Source organism: Ranitomeya variabilis, chromosome 1 (genome assembly GCF_051348905.1).
Source record: "Ranitomeya variabilis isolate aRanVar5 chromosome 1, aRanVar5.hap1, whole genome shotgun sequence".
NCBI classification, from domain to species: domain Eukaryota; kingdom Metazoa; phylum Chordata; class Amphibia; order Anura; family Dendrobatidae; genus Ranitomeya; species Ranitomeya variabilis.
Window position 1 is genome coordinate 338,520,527 of NC_135232.1, and position 14,754 is coordinate 338,535,280.

A 14,754-nucleotide genomic window follows, 5' to 3' on the forward strand; every position below is an offset into this window, starting at 1 on the left:
GATAGAAATTATAGAGCTGGATGTAGAAATTATAGAGATAGTGATGATATAGATAGAGTTGACAGAGCTAGAGATAATATAGATAGAGATGATAGAGCTAGAGATGAGAGACAAAGCTAAAAATGATAGAGCCAGAGATGATAAAGCCAGAGAGAGATAATAGAGCCAGAGCTGGAGATGATAGATCTAGAGCTGATAGCTCCAGAGATGATAGAGGTGGATATAGAGATGATAGATAGAGCTACAGATGATATAGATATAGAGATGATAGAGATAGTGATGGTAGAGATAAAGATGATAGAGCTAGAGATGATAGAGCTGGATATAGAGATGATAGAGCTGGAGATAGAGATGATAGAGCTAAAGATAGTGATAGAGCTAGAGATGATAGAGCTAGAGATGATAGAAAAAAGCTAGAGATGATAGAGCTAGAGCTGGGGATGAAAGAGCCAGAGATGAAAGAGCTAGAGATAGGGATAATAGAGCTAGAGATGATAGAGAAAGTGATGACAGATAAAGATGATAAAGCTAGAGATGATAGTGCTTAAAAAGATAGAGCCAGGGATGATAGAGCTGGATATAGAGATTATAGAGCTGGTTTTTGAGATGATAGAGATAGAGCTACAGATGATAGAGCTAGAGCTGCAGATGATAGAGCTAGATAGAGATGATAGAGATGACAGAAATAGTGATGATAGAGATGATAGTGATGAGAGAGTGATAGAGATAGAGATGATAAAGCTAGAGATGACAGTGATAGAGCTAGAGATGGTAGAGCTAGAGATAGAGCTGGAGATGATAGAGCTAGAACTGGAGATGAGACCAGAGATGATTGAGCTAGAGATAGAGATGAAAGAGCCAGAGCTGGAGATGATAGAGCTAGAGATGATAGAGCCAGAGATGATTGAGCTAGAGACGAAAGAGCCAGAGCTGGAGATGATAGAGCTAGAGATGATAGAGATAGTGATGATAGAGATAGAGATGCTAGAGATAGAGATGCTAGAGTTAGAGCTGGAAATGATAGAGCTGGAGATAGAGCTAGAGATGAAACAGCCAGAGCTGGAGATGATAGAGCTAGAGATGATAAAGGTAGAGATAGAGCTAGAGATGATGAAGCTAGAGCTGGAGATGATAGAGACAGATGATTGAGCTAGAAATAGAGATGAAAGAGCCAGAGCTGGAGATGATAAAGCTAGAGATGATAGAGCCAGAGATGATTGAGCTAGAGACGAAAGAGCCAGAGCTGGAGATGATAGAGCTAGAGATGACAGAGATAGTGATGATAGAGATAGAGATGATAGAGATAGAGATGCTAGAGTTAGAGCTGGAAATGATAGAGCTGGAGATAGAGCTAGAGATGAAACAGCCAGAGCTGGAGATGATAGAGCTAGAGATGATAAAGGTAGAGATGATAGAGCTAGAGATGATGAAGCTAGAGCTGGAGATGATAGAGACAGAGATGATTGAGCTAGAAATAGAGATGAAAGAGCCAGAGCTGGAGATGATAAAGCTAGAGACGAAAGAGCCAGAGATGATAGAGCTGGATATAGAGATGATAGAGATAGAGCTAGAGATGATAGAGCCAGAGATGATAGAGCTGCTTAAGAGATGATAGAGCTAAAGCTGGAGATGATAGAGCTAGATAGAGATGATAGTGATGATAGAGCTAGAGATGATAGAGCTAGAGATGACAGAGCTAGAAATGATTGAGATGAAAGAGATAGTGATAGCGATAGAGATGATAGAGCTGGAGATAGAGCTAGAGAGAATAGAGATACAGCTAGAAATGACAGATGATAAAGATAGAGATGATAGAGAAAGAGATGATAGAGATAGTGATAGAGCTTTAGATGATAGAGCTAGAGCTGGAGGTGATAGAGAGCTAGAGATGGCAGAGCTAGAGATAGAGATATAAAAAAAGGTAGAGCTGGAGATAGAGCTAGAGAGTGTAGAGATACAGCTAGAGATGAAAGATTATGAAGATAGAGATGACAGAGATATATAGATTATAGAGATAGAGAGCTAATAGAGATGATAGAGATGAGAGATAGAGATGATAGATATGATAGAGATTATATTGCTAGAGATAGATAAAGAAAGAGAGATAATAGATATAGAGATGATAGAGCTAAAGATAGAGCTGGAGATGATAGAGATAGAGCTAGATAGAACTGTATATGATAGACCTAGAGAAAGAGCAGTAGATGATAAAGCTAGAGATGATAGAGCTAAATATAGAGATGATAGAGATAAGAGATAGAGATGATATATACGATGGACATAGAGATGATAGAGACATATGATAGAGATAGAGATGGTAGAGCTAGAGATGATAGAGAATGTGATGATAGATAAAGATGATAAAGCTAGAGATGATAGTGCTAGAGATGACAGAGCTGGATATAGAGATTATAGAGATGATAGAGATAGAGCTAGAGATGATAGAGCTAGATCTGGAGATGATAGAGCCAGAGATGATTGAGATAGTGATGACAGAGATAGAGATTATAAAGCTAGAGATAATAGAGCCAGAGATGATAGAGCAAGATATAGAGATGATAGAGCTGGATATAGAAATTATAGAGATGATAAAGCTAGAGTAGATAGAGCCAGAGATGATAGAGCTGGATATAGAGATAGAGCTAGAGCTGGAGATGATAGAGCCAGAGCTAATAGAGCTAGAGATGATAGAGATAGAGATGATAAAGCTAGAGATGATAGAGCCAGAGATGATGGAGCTAGATACCGAGATGATAGAGCTGGATATATATGATAGAGCTAGAGCTGGAGACGATAGAGCTAGATAGAGATGATAAATAGTGATGATAAAGATAGAGATGATATAGAAAGAAATGATAGAGCTAGAAATTATAGAGATGAAAGAGTGATAGCGATAAAGATGATAAGAGCTAGAGATGATAGTGATAGAGCTGGAGATGATAGAGCTGGAGATAGAGCTAGAGAGAATAGAGATACAGCGATTAGAGATGATATATACGATGGATATAGAGATGATAGAGATAGAGATAGAGATGATAGAGCTAGATGATAGAGAAAGTGATGATAGATAAAGATGATAAAGCTAGAGATGATAGTGCTAGAGATGATAGAGTCAGAGATGACAGAGCTGGATAGAGATTATAGAGCTGGTTATAGATATGATAGAGCTAGAGATCATAGAGCTGGAGATGATAGAGATAGTGATGACAGAGATAGAGATGATAAAGCTAGAGATGATAGAGCTAGACAGAGATGATAGAGCTGGATATAGAAATGATAAAGCTAGAGATGATAGAGCCAGAGACAATAGAGCTGGTTAAAGAGATGATAGAGCTGGATATAGAGATGACAGAGCTAGAGCTGGAGATGATGGAGCCAGAGATGATAGAGCTAGATATAGAGATGATAGAGATGATAAAGCTATAGATGATAGAGCCAGAGACAATAAAGCTGGTTAAAGAGATGATAGAGCTGGATATAGATGATACAGCTAGAGCTGGAGATGATAGAGCTAGATAGAGATGACAGTGATGATAAAGATAGAGATGATATAGAAAGAAATGAGAGCTAGAGATGATAGAGCTAGAAATGATAGAGATGAAAGATAGTGATAGCGATAAAGATGATAGAGCTAGAGATGATAGTGAGAGCTGGAGATAGAGCTAGAGAGAATAGAGATACAGGTAGAGATGACAGAATAAAAAGATAGAGATAATAGAGATATAGACATGATAGAGATAGAGATGACAGAGATAGTGATGATAGAGATAGAGATGCCAGAGTTAGAGCTGGAGATGATAGAGCGAGCTAGAGATGGTAGAGATGGTAGAGCTGGAGATAGAGATGATAGAGCTAGAGATGATAGAGCTAGAGATGATAGAGCTAGAGATAGAGATGAAAGCTAGAGCTGAAAATGATAGAGCTAGAGATGATAGATAAAGTGATAAAGCTAGAGATGATAGAGCCAGAGATAATGGAGCCAGAGATGATAGAGGTGGTTAAAGAGATGATAGAGCTGGATATAGAGATGATAGAGCTTTAGCTAAAGATGAAGAGATGATAGAGATAATAGAGCTTGAGATGATAGAGATAGAGATGATAGAGAGATCTAGAGATGATAGAGCCAGAGATGATAGAACCAGAGATGATAGAACCAGAGATGATAGAGCTGGATGTAAAGATGATGAAGCTAGATAAAGATGAGAGATGACAGAAATAGAGATGGTAGAGCTAGAGATGATAGAGCTAGAGATGATAGAGCTAAAAATTAATAATAACAATAATAATAGAGCTGGAGATAGAGATGATACAGTTAGATATGTATCAGCTAGAGATGATAGAGCTAGAGATAGTGATAGAGCTAGAGATAGTGATAGAGCTAGAGAAAGAAGGTAGAGCTGGAGATAGAGCTAGAGAGGGTAGAGATGCAGCTAGTGATGAAAGAGATGAGGATAGAGATGATAGAGATAAATAGATTATAGAGATAGAGAGATAATAGAGATGATAGAGAGATGAGAGATAGAGATGATAGATTATATTTCTAGAGATAGATAAAGAGAGAGATGATAGAAATAGAGATGATAGAGCTAGAGATGATAGAGATAGAGCTAGAGATGACAGAGATGATAAAGACAGAGATAATATACAGATGATGGAGATAGAGACGATAGAGATAGTGATGATAGAGATAGAGATGCTACAGTTAGAGCTGGAGATGATACAGAGAGCTAGAGATGGTAGAGCTGGAGATAGAGATGATAGAGATAGTGATGATAGAGCTAGAGATGATAGAGCCGGAGATGATGAAGCCAGAGATGATAGAGCTGGTTAAAGAGATGATAAAGCTGGATATAGATGATAGAGCTAGAGCTGGAGATGACAGAGCTAGATAGAGATGACAAATAATGATAGAGATAGAGATGAGAGATAGAGATGATATAGAAAGAAATGACAGAGCTAGAGATGATAGAGCTAGAAATGATAGAGATGAAAGAGAGTGATAGCAATAAAGATGATAGAGCTAGAGATGATAGTGATAGAACTGGAGATGCTAAAGCTGGAGATGCTAGAACTGAGATAGAGCTAGAGAGAATAGCGATACAGCTAGAGATGACATGATAAAGATAGAGATGATAGAGATAGAGATGATAGTGATAATAGAGCTTTAGATGATAGAGCTAGAGACAGAGATGATAGAGCTAGAGCAGGAGGTGATAGAGCTAGAGATGGTAGAGCTAGAGATAGAGCTAGAGATAGTGATAGAGCCAGAGATGATAGTGCTAGAGATAGAGCTAGAGATGATGGAGATAGAGAAAGAAGGTAGAGCTGGAGATAGAGCTAGAGAAGGTAGAGATCCAGCTAGAGATGAAAGATGATGAAGATAGAGATATATAGATTATAGAGAGATGATAGATATGTTAGAGATTATATTTCTAGAGAAAGATAAAGAGAGATGATAGGTATAGAGATGATAGTGATAGAGCTAAAGATGATAGAGAAAGAGATAGAGATGATAGAGCTGGAGATAGAGCTAGAGAGAATAGCGATACAGCTAGAGATGACAGACAGAATAAAGATAGAGATGATAGAGATATAGAGATAGAGATGATAGAGCTAGAGATGATAGAGCTAGAGATGATAGAGATGGAAATATAGCTAGAGAGGATAGAGGTACAGCTAGAGATGACAGATGAAAAAGAGATAAGAGATATACAGATGATAGAGATAGAGACGATAGAGATAGTGATGCTAGAGTTAGAGAGAGCTAGAGATGGTAGAGCTGGAGCTAGAGATGATAGAGTTAGAGATGATAGAGCTACAAATAGAGCTGGAGATGATAGAGATGAAAGAGCCAGAGCTGGAGATGATAGAGCTAGAGTTGATAGAGATAGTGATGACAGAGATAGAGATGATAAAGCTAGAGATGATAGAGCCAGAGATGATAGAGCTGGTTAAAGAGATGATAGAGCTGGATATAGAGATGATAGAGCTGGATAAAGAAATGATAGAGATGATAAAGCTAGAGATGATAGAGCTAGAGATGATAGAGCTGGTTAAAGAGATGATAGAGCTGGATATAGAGATGATAGAGCTGGATATAGAGATGATAGAGCCAGAGATGATAGAGCTGGAGATGATAGAGCTGGAGATGATAGAGATACAGCTAGAGACAGATGATAAAGATAGAGATGATAGAGATATATAGATGATAGAGATAGTGATACTAGAGCTTTAGATGATAGAGCCAGAGATAGAGACGATAGGGCTAGAGCTGGAGGTGATAGAGACAGAGCTAGAGATGGTAGAGCTAGAGATGATAGAATTGGAGAAAGATTATAGAGCTAAAGACAGTGATAGAGCTAGGGATGTTAGAGATAGAGATGATAGAGATAGAGCCGGAGATGATAGAGCTAGAGATGATAGAGCTAGAGATGATATAGCTATAGAGAGTGATAGAACTAGAGATGATAGAGATAGAGCTAGAGATTATATAGAGCTAGAAATGATAGAGCCAGAGATGATAGAGCTGGATATAGAGATTATAGAGCTAGATATAGAAATCATAGAGATAAAGCTAGAGATGATTGCGCTAGAGATAGAGCTTGAGACGATAGAGCTAGATAGAGATGATAGAAATGACAGAAATAGAGATGATAGAGCTAGAGATGATAGAGATGATAGAGATGACAGAAATAGAGATGATAGATATAGAGCTAGAGATGATAGAGCTAGAGATTAGAGATACAGCTAGAGATGACAGATGATAAAGAGAGATGATAGAGATAAAGAGATGATAGAGAAAGTGATGATAGAACTTTAGATAGAGCTAGACATAGAGACGATAGAGCTGAAAATGATAGAGCTAGAGATTATAGAGCTAGAGATGATAAAGATGAAAGAGATAGTGATAGAGCTAGAGATGATAGCGATAGAGCTAGGAATAATAGAGCTAGAGATGATAAAGATAGAGATGATAGAGATGGAAATATAGCTAGAGAGGATAGATACAGCTAGTGATGACAGATGATAAAGAGATGATAGAGAGATAAGAGATAGAGCTGGATATAGAAATTATAGAAATAGTGATTATAGAGATAGAGATGACAGAGCTAGAGATGATAGAGCCAGAGCTGGAGATGATAGATCTAGAGCTGGAGATGATAGATCTAGAGATGATAGAGCCGGACATGATATAGCTGGAGATAGAGATAGAGCTAGAGATGATATAGATATAGGGATGATATAGTGATGGTAGAGCTATAGATGATAGAGCCAGAGATGATAGAGACAGAGATGATAGAGACAGATGATAGAGCTGGAAATAGAAATGATAGAGCTGGAGTGAGGTGATAGAGCTAGAGATCGAGATGATAGAGCTAGATCGAGATGATAGATGAAAGAGTGATGATAGAGAAAGATGATAGAGCTAGCGATTATAGAGACAGATGATATAGATAGAAATGGTAGAGATATAGCTGGAGATAGAGCCAGAGAGGATAGAGATACAGCTAGAGATGACAGAGATGATAAAGATAGAGATGATAGAGATATATAGATATGATAGAGATGATAGAGATAGTGATAGAGCCAGAGATGATAGAGCTAGAGATAGAGATTATAGAGATAGAGCTAGAGCTGGAGATGATAGAGCCAGAGATGATAGAGATAGTGATGATAAAGATAGTGATGATAAAGATAAAGATGATAAAGCTAGAGATGATAAAGCTAGAGACAGAGCTAGAGATGATAGAGCTGGAGATGATAGAGCTGGAGATAGTGATAGAGCCAGAGATAGAGCTAGAGATGATAGAGCTAGAGATGATAGAGATAGAGAAAATATAGCTAGAGCTGAAGATGATAGAGCCAGAGATGATAGAGATAGTGATGATAGAGATAAAGATGATAAAGCTAGAGATGATAGAGCCAGAGATTATAGAGCTGGATCTAGAGATGATAGCGCTAGAGATAGAGCTCGAGATGATAGAACTAGAGAAAGATTATAGAGCTAGAACTGTATATGGTAAACCTAAAGAAAAAGCTGTAGATGATAGAGCTGGAGATGATAGAGATAAAGATAGAGATGATAGAGAGATAAGAGATAGAGATGATATATATGATGGACATAGAGATGATAGAGCTAGAGACGATAGAGCTAGAGATGATAGAGATAGAGATGATAGAGCTGGAGATAGAGCTAGAGAGGATGGAGATACAGCTAGAGATGACAGAGATGATAAAGATAGAGATAATAGCGAAATAGAGATGATAGAGACAGGTGATAGAGATGATAGATAAAGATGATAGAGCTGGAGATAGAGCTAGAGAGGGTAGAGATACGGCTAGAGATGACAGAGATGATAAAGATAGAGATGATAGAGAAATAGAGATGATAGAGAGAGATGATAGAGCTAGAGATGATATAGAAAGAAATGATATAGCTAGAGATAGAGATGGCAGAGCTAGAGATGATAGAGCTTGAGATAGAAATGAGAGCTTGAGAAATTGATAGAGCTAGTGATGACAGAGCTGGAGATAGAGCTGGAGATGAAAGAGCTAGAGCTAGCAATGATATATAGAGCTAGAGATGATAGAGCTAGAGCTGGAGATGATAGAGATGACAGAGATAGAGATGATAGAGAGCTAGAGATATAATAGAGATGATAGAGAGAAAAGAGAAAGAGCTGGATATAGAAATTATAGATCGTGATTATATAGAGATGACAGAGCTAGAAATAATAGAGATGATAGAGATGAGAGACAGAGCCAGAGATGATAGAGCCAGAGATATAGATGATAAAGAGCTGGAGATGATAGTGATAGAGCTAGAGATGATGGTGAAAGATGATAGAGCTGGAGAGAGAGCTTGAGAGAGTAGAGACAGCTAGAGATGATAGAGATAGTGATGATAGAGCTTTAGATGATAGAGATAGAGATGATAGAGCTATAAATGATAGCAATAGAGCTAGAGATAGAGCTGGAGATGATAGAGCTAGAGATGGTAGAGCTGGAGATAGAGATGATAGAGCTAGAGATGATAGAGGAGACAGATGATAGAGATGTGTAACTATCTTTCCCAAACTGTATGGTTTCTTCTTGAGTCCATGTCACCGCAGGCCACACTGTTTTCCGTAAAGCAGAGATGATAGAGAGATGACAGAGATAGAGCTAGAGATGATAGAGATGAAAGTTAGTGATAAAGATAGAGATGACAGAGCTAGAGATGATAGTGATAGAGCTAGAGATGATAGAGATTATAGAGCTGGATTTTGAGCTAGAGAGGATGGAGATACAGCTAGAGATGACATGATAAAGAGATACAGAGATGATAGAGATGATAGATAAAGATGATAGAGCTGGAGATAGAGCTAGAGAGGGTAGAGATACAGCTAGAGATGACAGATGATAAAGATAGAGATAGAGAAATAGAGATGATAGAGAGAGATGATAGAGATATGTAACTATCTTTCCCAAACTGCATGGTTTCTTCTCCATTCCGGACTGAGATGCAGGCATTCTGAGTCCAGGTCACCGCAGGCCACTGTTTTCCGTAAAGCAGAGATGATAGAGATATGGTAACCATAAGAGAGAAAAAGAGCTTACAATTCCCAAATGTAACTATTTATGTCAGATAAATAACATATGCCATAAGAAGGTTTTTTAGAAAAATGTATACAAAACTTTATTAGTACATCAATACAAAAACAGGCAAATAAGTACACACAATAAAACCCAAAAATACTGGACAGGTAAGTTATATGATGATGCAAACAAGCAGTGACAGGCTATCCCGAAGATACTCAACCAGTAACACCATGTACTATTGTTAAGAGTATTATATACCAGAGGTGTCAAACCGCATTCCTTGAGGGCCGCCAACAGGTCATGTTTTCAGGATTTCCTTAGCATTCCACAAGGTGCTGGAATCATTCTGTGCAGGTGATTAAATTATCACCTGTGCAATACAAGGAAATCCTGAAAACATGACCTGTTGGCGGCCCTCGAGGAATGCAGTTTGACACCTCTGTTATATACCAAACACATACACGTGGGTATCCCCAACAAAAAATATATAAATGGGTGAGCTACATATAGTAACAACCAGCATATTCCTTATTCCATATGTACAATGTGGTATAGTAACCACAGCACAGACCCGTAAAGTATAAACAAGTATGGCCAGAAAGGAATAGACGCTGGATAAAATAATGTCTCACCCATTGGACAACGCCAGGCACTGCTCAGATACCCCAACGCGCGTTTCGCTGCGGCTTCTTCGGGGGGCAGTCGATGATAGAGAGATGACATGATAGAGAGAGATGATAGAGATAGAGATGATAGAGATAGAGATGATAGAGATGATGGAGATAGAGATGATAGAGATAGAAATGATAGAGATAGGTAACTATCTTTCCCAAACTGAATGGTTTCTTCTTCTCCATTCCAGACTGAGATGCAGGCGTTCTGAGTCCAGGTCACCACAGGCCACACTGTTTTCTGTAAAGCAGAAATGAAAGAGAGATGACAGATGATAGAGATAGATGATAAAGATAGAGATGATAGAGGTGATTGAGATGATAGTGATAGAGATGATAGAGATTGAGATAGAGAGAGACGACAGAGATAGAGATGATAGAGATGGACTATATACTGTATATATGTTTTCACGAATATTTGAGCCAATGAATCCATTATATGTCCATTTTGCAAGCCAGCAAGAAAATATCGCCATACAGATGCCATACGGATGACAAAGATATTTTTTGGAGAAAAAATATTGCATCTTCGCACTGCACACGGATCACTGTACATGAAACATTTGTGCTATACTTGTCCATGAAAAACGGATCGATTTTTTAGACGTTGTGTGTGACACCGGCCTCAAGAAGAGACATCAGAGCATTCTGCAATGACTGGGGGAAACGCTGGGCCTCATTTTCTTAATAGTAACAGTATGGTCTGCTCTGTATCTACCAAAATCAGAAAATGAGAAATAACCGTGAACATTTAGATTTTATCAGATTTTATACTGGGAAGCAAGAAAAAAGCTTTAGAATAGCCAACTAAAACTCACTACACAGTGATTGCTAGGTTGGTAGTTCTATGTTGCTAGGTAGATTTAAAGAACCTTTCCAGTTTCTGACAACTTGTACACCTGGTTGCAGTTTGTTCTAAAGAACAAACATACTAGCCCTGATTCATCAGTTGCATTTTTTTTAAAGTTACTTTTCTTTTTTGTCCTGTGATATCAGTTGCCATTTTTGGCATCAAATTCATCAAAATAGCTCATTTCAGTCATGAATTTGGTGCAATATCAAAAATGGGCTTTCTTCCTGTCTTCAACTATCTTGGTCTTCGTATGTTACTGCCAAAAACAGAAAAATAGAGCCAATATTTTGGCCTACTCAAAAAATTTTGAAAGAAGGAATAATTCTTTTTTCTACTCAAAAAATACACGGTAACTGCAGTAAAGTTGCACAAAATTGTGACTTTTATAAATTGCAAATGATGAATCAGGATAAAGTATCTGAAATTGCTAAACTGCCCACAAAGTGGAAAAAACACCACATACACTACCGTTCAAAAGTCTAGGGTCACACAGACAATTTTGTTTTATTCATGAAAACTCATACTTTTATTAATTAAATGAGTTGCCAAGTGAATTGAAAATCTAATCCGTTTGGATTGACAAGGTTCAAAAAAAGATTTTTATTTGAAATAATAATTTTCTCCTTCAAACTTTTGTTTCGTCAAAGAATGCTCCCTTTGCAATTACAGCATTGCAGACCTTTGGCATTCTAGCAGTTAATTTGCTGAGGTAATCTGGAGAAATTTCACCACATGCTTCCAGAAGCTCCTCCCATAAGTTGGTTTGGCTTGATGGGCACTTTTTGCGTACCATACGGTCAAGCTGCTCCCAAAATAGCTCAATGAGGTTGAGATCTGGTGACTGCGCAGGCCACTCCATTACAGATAGAATACTAGCTGCCTGCTTCTTCCCTAAATAGTTCTTGCATAATTTGGAGGTGTGCTTTGGGTCATTGTCCTGTTGTAGGATGAAATTGGCTCCAATCTAGTGCTGTCCACAGGATATGGAATGGCGTTGCAAAATGGAGTGATTTGCCTTCCTTATTCAAAATCCCTTTTACCTTGTATAAATCTCCCACTTTACCAGCACCAAAGCAACCCCAGACCATCACATTACCTCTACCATGCTTGACAGATGGCGTCAGACACTCTTCCAGCATCTTTTCAGTTGTTCTGCGTCTCACAAAAGTTCTTCTGTGTGATCCAAACACCTCAAACTTGGATTCGTCTGTCCATAACAATTTTTTCCAATCTTTTCCTTTTATTAGCCAGTCTCAGATATGGCTTTTTCTTTGCCACTCTGCCGTGAAGGCCAGCATTCCGGAGTCGCCTCTTCACTGTAGACGTTGACACTGGCGTTTTGCTTGTACTGTTTAATGAAGCTGCCAGTTGAGGACCTGTGGGGCGTCCATTTCTCAAACTACAGACTCTAATGTACTTGTCTTGTTGCTCAGTTGTGCAGCGGGGCATCCCACTTCTCTTTCTACTCTGGTTAGAGCCTGTTTGTGCTCTCCTCTGAAGGGAGTAGTACACACCGTTGTAGGAAATCTTCAGTTTCTTGGCAATTTCTTGCATGGAATAGCCTTCATTTCTAAGAACAAGAATAGACTGTCGAGTTTCACATGAAAGTTCTTTTTTTCTGGCCATTTTGAGAATTTAATGGAACCAACAAATGTAATTCTCAAGATTCTCAACTAGCTCAAAGGAAAGTCAGGATTATAGGTTCTCTAATCAGCCAAACTGTTTTCAGCTGTGCTAACAATTGCACAAGGGTTTTCAAGCCATCCATTAGCCTTCTTACACAGTTAGCAAACACAGAGTACTATAAGAACACTGGAGTGATGGTTGTTGGAAATTGACCTATACACTGTGTGCAGAATTATTAGGCAAGCTGTATTTTAGAGGATTATTTTTATTATTGATCAACAACTATGTTCTCAATGAACCCAAAAGACTCAAATATCAAAGCTTAATATTTTTGGAAGATGGAGTGGTTTTTTTTAGAATTGCCTTTGGAGGATATCTGTTTGTGCAGGTAACTATTACTGTGAAGAATTATTAGGCAACGTAATAAAAACCAGATACATTCCCATCTCACTTGTTTATTTTCACCAGGTAAACCAATATAACTGCACAAAATTCAGAAATAAACAATTCTGACATGCAGAAACAACCCCCCCCAAAATTAGTGACCAATATAGCCACCTTTCTTTATGACACTCAACAGCCTTCCATCCATAGATTCTGTCAGTTGCTTGATTGGTTTACGATTAACATTACGTGCAGCAGCCACCACAGCCTCCCAGACACTGTTCCGAGAGGTGTACTGTTTTCCCTCCCTGTAGATCTCACATTTTATGAGGGACCACAGGTTCTCTATGGTGTTCAGATCAGGTGAACAAGGGGGCCATATTATTTTTTCTTCATTGAGACCTTTACTGGCCAGCCACGCTGTGGAGTAGTTGGAGGCATGTGATGGAGCATTGTCCTGCATGAAAAGCAATGTTTTTCTTGAACGATACCGACTTCTTCCCGTACCACTGCTTGAAGTTGTCTTCCAGAAACTGGCAGTAAGTCTGGGAGTTGAGCTTCACTCCATCTTCATCCCGAATAGGTCCCACAAGTTCATCTTTGATACCAGCCCATACCAGTACCCCACCTCCACCTTGTTGGCATGAGTCGGAGTGGAGCTCTCTGCCCTTTACTGATCCAGCCTCTGGCCTATTCATCTGGCCCATCAAGAGTCACTCATTTCAGCAGTACATAAAACCTTTGAAAAGTCAGTCTTAAGATATTTCTAGGCCCAGTCTTGACATTTTATCTTATGTTTCTTGTTCAAAGGTGGTCATTTTTCAGCCTTCCTTACCTTGGCCATGTCCCTGAGTATTGCACGCCTTGTGCTTTTTGTTACTCCAGTAACGTTGCATCTCTGAAATATGGCAAAACAGGGGGCAAATGGCATCTTGGCAGCTTCACGCTTGATTTTCCTCAATTCATGGGCAGTTATTTTGCACCTTTTTTGCCCAACACACTTCTTGCGACCCTGTTGGCTATTTGCCATGAAACACTTGATTGTTCGGTGATCACGCTTCAAAAGTTTGGCAATTTCAAGACTGCTGCATCCCTCTGCAAGACATCTCACAATTTTGGACTTTTCAGAGCCCGTCAAATTTCTCTTCTGACCCATTTTGCCAAAGGAAAGGAAGTTGCCTAATAATTAAGCACACCTTATATAGGGTTTTGAGGTCATTAGACAACACCCCTTCTCATTACAGAGATGCAAATCACCCGATTTATTTAATTGGTAGTTGGCTCTCAAGCCTTAACAGCTTGGAGTAGGACATGCATAAAAAGTATGTGATCAAAATACAACTTGCCTTATAATTCTGCACAGTGTATACACCTATAGACTTTTGCAGCTAGAATAGTCATTTCCCACATTAACAATGTATGGAGTGTATTTCTGAATCATTTAATGTTAGCTTCATTGGAAAAAAACTGCTTTTCTTTCAAAAAATAGGGACATTTCTAAGTAACCCTAAACTTTTGAACGGTCGTGTATAAAATAGACAATTCTTTTAGTTTACTGAGATAGAGAGGAGCCAGAAGACCACAGCATCCGATTTCTCTTACTCCTGCACTGATTAGAAGATCTTCACCCGGATAATA